This window comes from Papaver somniferum, chromosome 7 (genome assembly GCF_003573695.1).
Source record: "Papaver somniferum cultivar HN1 chromosome 7, ASM357369v1, whole genome shotgun sequence".
Taxonomy (NCBI): Eukaryota; Viridiplantae; Streptophyta; class Magnoliopsida; order Ranunculales; family Papaveraceae; genus Papaver; species Papaver somniferum.
Genome location: NC_039364.1, coordinates 161,956,639 through 161,965,277, shown reverse-complemented (window position 1 = coordinate 161,965,277; position 8,639 = coordinate 161,956,639). Strand labels below are relative to the sequence as shown.

The following is an 8,639-nucleotide window of genomic DNA, read 5'->3' as shown; positions in this document are numbered from 1 at the left end:
TCAAAAACCTAAAATTAAAAATCAAAATAAACTTTAAACTTAAACATTTAGGACTCCAATTCAATAAAGAAATTAATCAAACAAAGGAAACACGAATCGAAGTGAGCGATGTTGGAATGCGAAATCCAAATCTCAATTGCTCTTAGATGTATTTTAGAATGTACGCGTAACAAACCCATCTTGTTTTTGTTTACTTTATTTTGTTTGATCGGTAGAATATGATTTCAAAGATGAAATTAGGGTTTTCAGAAGATCAGTTCGGCTGATCTTGCAGTATCAATTTTGAGCCGAACTTAGTGTATGATTTAGAGAAACACTATGTTCGGCTAATGCGACTTTACAATATTTTCAGCCGAACCTCAATTTTCCAGCCGAACCTCAATTTTTCAAACCGAACCTAGTGGATGATTCAGTTTCTGAGTGAAGTTCGGCTGATAACTTTTGAGCCGAACCTCTGTTTTTTTGAAATTATACCTAGGTTCGGCTGACAAGTTATCAGCCGAACCTAGGTATAATTTCAAAAAAAAACAGAGGTTCGGCTCAAAAGTTATCAGCCGAACTATTCATCTGGTCAGCAGATCTGGGTTTTAAAAATTCAATTTTTTGGCAGATTCAACTTATAAAAGGAAATTAAACCTCGATAGAAGTTTACCTCTGATTTGAATCACATATTTTGGTCACTTCTAATCACTAAAATCTCAAAAGTCAAAACCCAAGCTTTTTTTCTTCACTTCTTCTTCTTCTTCTTCTCAAAAATCCCAACTCTCTCACATAAATTTTATTTTTCTACTAATTCACCACTAATAATTTAATGTTTAATCAATCCTTAAAATTCATAATTAATCAATTCTAATCATAATCATTTACACTAATTATATAAGGATAGTTATGTCATTATCAAAAATGGTGGATGAGGGGTGATGTTGTTTTTTATTTAGTGACCCTATTTTCACATTATCTAGTATGCCTCAAAAAAATCTAGTATGCCTCAAAATAAGTTTTTTCATGAACTATGACTCAACTTGGCCAAGCAACCGCACGCCATTCTTTGAAGCCCATCCCTTCACTGTATGTCCAAAAGAAGAAATTTGAATTAGTCCAACCCAGATTTATCAGTGTTGAAATAAAGCATCAGACAGGTGACTCTGTGGCCCAATGGATAAGGCGCTGGTCTACGAAACCAGAGACTCTGAGTTCGATCCCCAGCAGAGTCGTTGCATCAGTTTTGTTTTGAATCTCAGTGGATATAGTTTATAGCCGGTTGTGGTGCTGTTTTTCACATTTCTTCAAGACCTTTGATTTATTTTTCTGCATACTATGATATGATGATTCAGAGAGATGTTATAATACTAAAACTAAGCAACACTGGAGGCCTAACAAACTTGCCCTTTAAGAATCTGGTTAAATTGGGACCTATAGCTACATGACAAAAAAAGGATCATTAAGAAGTAATTTCTAGAAACCCTTTAACCAATTATTTTATTTTTTTAATGGCTAAGTTACCCTAATTAATTAGTGTTAATTCAGGTGATTAGTGATAAAATATCGTGTTAGATGTGAAATTAATTTGTGTTAATGAATCGTATAAACTTCAAAATTTTAAAATTTTGAATTTTTTTGAAGAACACCAACTCAGAATCGGTTTATGTTGTCATTGGGGTATCAACCGATTGTAACCTCAAAAACATACAGAGATTTTTTGAAACTTGCTTCTACCCAAAATCGGTTTATAAGGACATGAAAATCAACCGATTATCCAGAATCGGTTCATATGTGCTTGAACATAAACCGATTGTGGGTAAAAAAAAAAATTATCTGTGAATTATGTGTTGTTAAACATCAAATAAAATTAAAATTCATTCTATACCCGAGTTAAGAATGAGTATGAAGTCATACTCAATTTCAGATCGTTTAAGAAGTTATACTCGTTCTCAATTCGAGTATAAAGTTATACTCGTTTTCAAACTGAGTACTATTTTCATTTTCATTTGTAATCGAAATGATATCGAGTATGATTTCATACACATTTTATGATCGAGTATTAACTGGAAAAAAAATGTGTTAACCAGAATCGGTTTACACGATGCATATATAAAAACCGATTCCTGGCATTGCACAACAAGAATCGGTTTATAAAAATGCTCATGTAATCCGATTCTAACAAAAAAAAAAACACATAAAAATAATTATCTCTTCCATACCAGAATCGGGCTATGTGGCCATTAACGTAAACCGATTCTGGTTCAATTTCCTCCAACCAGAATTCCCATCCAGGATAATCGGTCTTTGTGGGCATGAACAACAACCGTTTCTAAATGCAATCGGTTTACAAGTCCATTGACATAGACCGATTCTTATAAACCCAGAAAGCTTTGATTTCAAAAAACTGGATTTTTGAGTGACTGCATGTTATTGAAACCTACTCTAGAGGATTGGGTTAATTGAAAAGTACCTAATTCGAGCTAAAATGAAAAATTTCCTACTTTAGTGGATTGGGTGATTGTCGATAATGTTTTCGTTTGATATGAAATTCTTAATTTTGATGGAAATAAAAATGGAAATGGAAATGGAAATGGAAATGATTTGATTTTTTTATGTTATCATCGTCTCTCTTCTCTGTTAATATGCAAATTAACCAAAGTATCATAACCGTTCACATCAATCACTAAAATTGGTATTAACACTATCTCACACCAACCACAGTTGTTATTAGTATATGCATAAATTAATAAGAAGAAAGAAAGCTGGGAGGAAAAGACGGGACTGGGTTTCCTTTTTCATTTCATTCTCTTCATTCGTTAGAGGTACTTAGGGCACATATATATATAAATGTCGCAGTAGAAGGGGATAAACATTAGCTAAGGGATAATCATCCCTATATAATTGACACATCAACTGCATATGTGTTTTTTCCATGGAGATTTTGTGCGGGGCCCACATGGTTATGTGGCAATCGGTGGGTCATCCACCTATTATTGAATTTACATAACACTCCCCCTTGAATGATCCACCGTTCGATGTTTGCTTCGTCCTAACTTTTCCAGAAAAATCTAACTGGGACAAAAACTGGCCGAGAGAAGAGACTACAATCTTGGTAGCTTTAAAACGATGTTGGTCACTGCAGATTTTCTCCCTTCGTTATAGTCGTCCAAGAAAACCATTTGGGAAAATCTGAACGCATAAGTCAAGAAAACCCTTTGGGATAAAACGTGAACACTTAAGCTCACAACAATACTGTCGATGTAGCTTGTTTGACTTCGTGTCGAACTTATCAGGAAAAACCGTGTTCGGTAAAAACCTTAAGAGTATAGTGTGGTAATCCGATCACTGATACCGCCAAAAATTCTATGAACATGATGTTCATCGTTCTAAGGTTGTTATCTCATTAAAAACCTCGGCAGGAAAAACCCAGAGGGACAAAACCTGTACGTAGGAAAACATGAGTACCCAGAACAATGGTAGATCCGCAGATGTCGCCTCGTTAAAACCTTGCCCGGAAAAACCCAGATGGATAAAAACCAGGACGAAGGAAAAAGAGTACAACACGTCGAACTGCGGATAACAGTGGACTCACATGCCTCATTAAAACCTTGACAAGGAAAACCCAGCGGGACAAAACCTTGACTAAGGAAAAAGAGTACACGACGCAAGGTCAAACATGCCCAATATCCATAGCCTTCTATGAATTTACTCCCCCTGGTGAGTAGCCTTCTTAGTTAATCACTTTGTTCGATATAATTGCATAGAGATCACGAGCCATCATCTAATGCCTTCAGCTGCGTTTTATCTTCTTTCGGTTGAGAGAGCCAGTCTGATTTTCCTCTATGCAATTTCTGAATGATCTTCTGATAACACAACCGTTTATTCTCCACTAGCTTTGACTGACCAATCGTGATCGATTGGAGGAAAACAAGTATCTTTTATTACCAAACTATTAGCTAGGAGAATGTTTAGCTGCTTCAACAAACCTGTTAAATATCAAAACCTCAAGCAGTCCGATTAGCTTTTCTCTGTGGGAGACATTCAGCGATCATTTATTCAAAAGATCAAGCTTAATGGTTCCACGAAGCTGAAGGGAACTCTCTTCAGACCAATGTATCTATATTGGTGGTGGGTAGAGCCAGACTTACATGTTTACCACAAACCCAATATCAGGTATCTATAGCATATTTTAGCTGATATACTATTTACACATATTTTGTGTAATACAAACCACAGAGTGATACATCTCCTTTGTTGAGATGGAAATCGATCAATCTTTAAAGTAAGAGATCGAATGATTGTAATCGTGTTAGCTTGTCCATCTAAATGTGTCTACACCTTCAAGGTTGACGAAATTAATGGACTTCTAGTTACAATGTTCAGACTGCAATTTTGTTTTACCGAGATTCTCATCTCGAACTTCTGCTTTAAGCATTTTTGTGCTTTGGAGAACTCTTCAGAAGTTCCAATAAAGTAGATGTTGTATATATTAAATCTAGTAAATGCATAGTATATGGGCATATAAGATGGTTCACATATCCCTAGATAATATAAGCATTCACTTAGACGATTGACAACTTTCATCTTTATTGAGCAAATGCACATGACATGGTAATTTTACTGATAGGTGGAAACCAGCAGTTATCTGTATTTCATATAGATTCGCAATAACCACATCCTCCAGATGCAAGTCGAGTCCTTTAGAGACTTCCATACAAATACCCAAAAGGTAGTTGCATCCATAATAGGGAATACGTTACAAATAAATCCATCTCAGATTCCTGTAAAAGACTTGTGCCATTAGTTGATTTTACTTTTCTCACTATGCACATGCATCCATCTGTAGCCACTAGGGGCTACATTATCGGATGTCGGAACTGCAAACACCCACATGTGGCTAAGCATGGCTCACATTATAGAGTGTTCGGGCTGCAGTACCAATGTTATGCATTTTGTAAGAAATCTATTATCCTGCTTCGATCTCTCCTGGTTTAACCATACCTTTGATGACATTCCCATATAGAGTGGTTTAAAACCAGTAACACTTATGGCAGTATCAGTGGATACTTTGATTATATCATCAACAATCATTGGATTACAATCACAAATTTCTCTATTTCATGCATTCCTTAAGGAAATCCTCTCATTTTGAGGTTTCACAGCCTTTGCAGAGACATTCTCTTATCAAGAGAACTATACTTAGAGAAACTAGATCTTCCACTGATAGTCTCTTTGGGAGCACTATCTTTCAATGACTGTGACTGGCTCTTCCTTTCAGGAGGTGCAGAATATCTTAAATCAACTAGTCATCCACATTGTGGTGTGTTTTAAATGACACACTTACTACTACATACACATCTTCTCATTGAGAAACATGGTTTGCAATGTCTGAAGATATCAAATCTTCTATATGTCTTTCATTGCTGAAAACATCCAGATGAGATACATCCTGGTACTTCTTTGTACAAACCAGGATACTTCACGTCGTTTTTCAGGCGATAGCCCTTCCTCCCTCAAACGGTGGGAATATTTTCTCATCGAATTTGCAAATCTTGTAGTAGAATATTAACAATAGTGGAATGTAGCACGTCTCAAACAGAAAACATGACTATGGTTTAATGAGTAATAAGTTCAAATGCAAAACCATTCAATGAATGCAAAAGAATAATAAAAATACTCACCATCAATTCCCAAAGCATCACTAGGATGATACAACATTAACGACTGACAAATAAGAGTTTCTTTTGAAATCTACGCGACTATAGATACACAGTTACCACCAGGTGATATGTCGAGTCATATCTGACCGCAAAACTATACTTCCAGGAACCTGGTTAGTGTATGTGGAAACTCTTTTTCAAGGTTAGCGCTATAAAACAAGCGACCTTAATTCTCTCATTATGTTTTCTTATAAGCATCAGCTTTCAAACTAAAATTCGTGGATGCTAGGACTGAGATCCTAAAAGCAGATACAAGTGAGAGAACAACTCAATATGGACTGAGATCCATATCTGCCAATCATATGAACTTTGTCGATAATTCCTTTGCAAAGGGGATATATATCCACAACGATTTCAGTAGCTACTCTGAACATTATCGACAGTAAGTTAACAATCAGTAACAAACGATCTTACATCATTCTCTAGAGTATGAGGATATTATAATCCATTGGTACCAAATTTTGCGGATAATCTGCACCACGAGATATCAACGCAACTTTTACGGATGTGCTCCTCATCAGGAGATATATCAACTCATCACTCAAAGAGAATATGTACGTAATCTGATTAGATTGACATACCTCGAACTAGAGGTTTTTCGTCTATGCTTCCAAGCATATTTCCAGACGAAACAATCGCTGTGATTACATGGCAAGCCTTGCAAGGACTTTAATACATGTTGAATCAAGCAAGCGTACTCTTGCTAAATCTAGCAACAGAGTAATCACCAACACCTGAGGCATTCCTTGGTGTGAGAATTTAGATGAGACGCAATTGGATTTAACCGATATCGTCGACGATTCTCTCCCTGATCCTCGGGAGGGATGTCTCATCAACAGAACATCCAGTTCCGCATTACTCTACCTATCAAGGGAGTAACTGGGTGCAGAAAAACAACAATAACATGCAACCCATGAGATATAAATGATCAGGTTTTCTCTCTCGTTTACTGTCCAGCTGGAATAATTTTAAAGAATTTACATTGCCATGTAAAATCAACAGTAAACTGTAAAATAAATTCGGTGAATAAATTCTGTGAACATAGACACTATGTCAACATCAGTTCCAGTCCTTCCAAGACGACCGATAGAGATCAACAACAATAAACGGCATTTCAGATGCACGTACCGTGTCTGTCACAACGATAGCAGAGCTTTACTAAGATCAAAGATGACTTATTCAACCAATCAATATGCCACCATCCCGTATTGCTCCATTTCTGGTGGTACGGGGTTTACCAGATTCTCAAACCTGATAACTATTGTGGTTTCCATATTCAAATATGCCTACCACAATTGTATTTTCCTCCTTTTCCAAAGATAGACTTATTTGCATAGGCACTGCTGCAAATTTAATTCACCAATTTCTTGATTTTTCGGTAATGGTTTAGGCGACGAGAAGACATGATATTAACTCTAAATATCATTTACAAAAATGCAGCACTCATTATCGCTCGACGTTTGTATATCTACGAGGCGCAGTTAACATTTGCAGCACTCGTTGTTGTTGAAACAACATAAACAAAGTGCAAATTAAGCACTAGATCTTTAAAGCTTGTCGATACATATAATAGGCGCATATTATGCATGCCGCAAAGTTAGCAGGAACACATAAGGGCGCAAAATATGCCAATCTCCTTATTGCTCACCACAACATTTTATATGGTGCATATATCTTCTCCGGAAATTAAGCCGAACTATTTACCACAAAAACCAATGGTGAAATGGTTCTAACATAATACCGACATATCTCCAACTTCGTCACTTAGGATCGACGAAATTAATTTATCAAAGTTGAAATATGAACACATTCTTTATCTTAAGAAAAAATTTCTCGATATCAATTGCAGTTCATTTTATGACCGCTGATAGAGACTAGCTAACTGTGTTAACCCGGTGTCCATTTTTCATCGCATTCCAACCTTAGGTGGAACAACTTTGAATTTCGGAGATTACTATAGCAAAGGAATACTAAAATTTTGCTATCCCCTAGGATGCAATAATTCCTCGCTGTGCCGATATTCGAACCGTTAACACCATAAAAATCATTGGTGTACCAACAAAGGTAATTTACTCTCTACGTTGTCCAAGAGGACGCGGAAAAACCTTCTGTTGGTCGGCTGAAGAGGAAAATAGTAAAACCCTACAAAACTCAAATTTGGCTAAATTCGGAAATCGAATAGCATCACAAGTATGAGTCGTTGGTGATACGTACCTAATTTGGATATCTCTTGATATACCGTGTATTGCCAGTGCTCCAAATAGCACATACAAGGAACGGTAAGATGTCTAACTATCTCTTTAACAAGTCCTAATCAAAACAAGAAACAAAATTAGACATAATAAAAATTGTATGCATAAAACTATTTACAAATAGTTAAATTAAATATTCAAAAGTTGAAGAGAATTATCCTTTTCCGCGTCATCCTCCCCTGTTGATCGCAGCAGAGCAATTCGTGCTGATAACGTTTTATGTTATCATCGTCTCTCTTCTCTGTTAATATGCAAATTAACCAAAGTATCATAATCGTTCACATCAATCACTAAAATTGGTATTAACACTATCTCACACCAACCACAGTTGTTATTAGTATATGCATAAATTAATAAGAAGAAAGAAAGCTGGGAGGAAAAGACGGGACTGAGTTCCCTTTTTCATTTCATTCTGTTCATTCGTTACAGGTACTTAGTGCACATATATATAGATGTCGCACTAGAAGGGGTAAACATTAGCTAAGGGATAATCATCCCTATATAATTGACACATCAACTGTGTATGTGTCTTTTCCGTGGAGATTTTGCGCGGGGCCCACATGGTTATGTGGCAATCGGTGGTCATCCTCCTACTATTGAATTTACATAACAGATTTTAATTTTTAATTTTTAATTTTCTTTTTTTTTCTGTTATTAGGATTTAATGAGGATAAATTGGTAGTAT

The 8,639-nt window shown here is 36.0% G+C and overlaps 1 non-coding gene across 1 annotated transcript; it reads left to right on the top strand.

Annotated features, from left to right (window-relative positions):
* The first annotated feature begins 1,141 nt into the window (after positions 1 to 1,141).
* Positions 1,142 to 1,214, top strand: TRNAR-ACG. The gene has a single exon. It is a non-coding gene; the product is annotated as a tRNA-Arg (tRNA).
* The last annotated feature ends 7,425 nt before the right edge of the window (positions 1,215 to 8,639 follow it).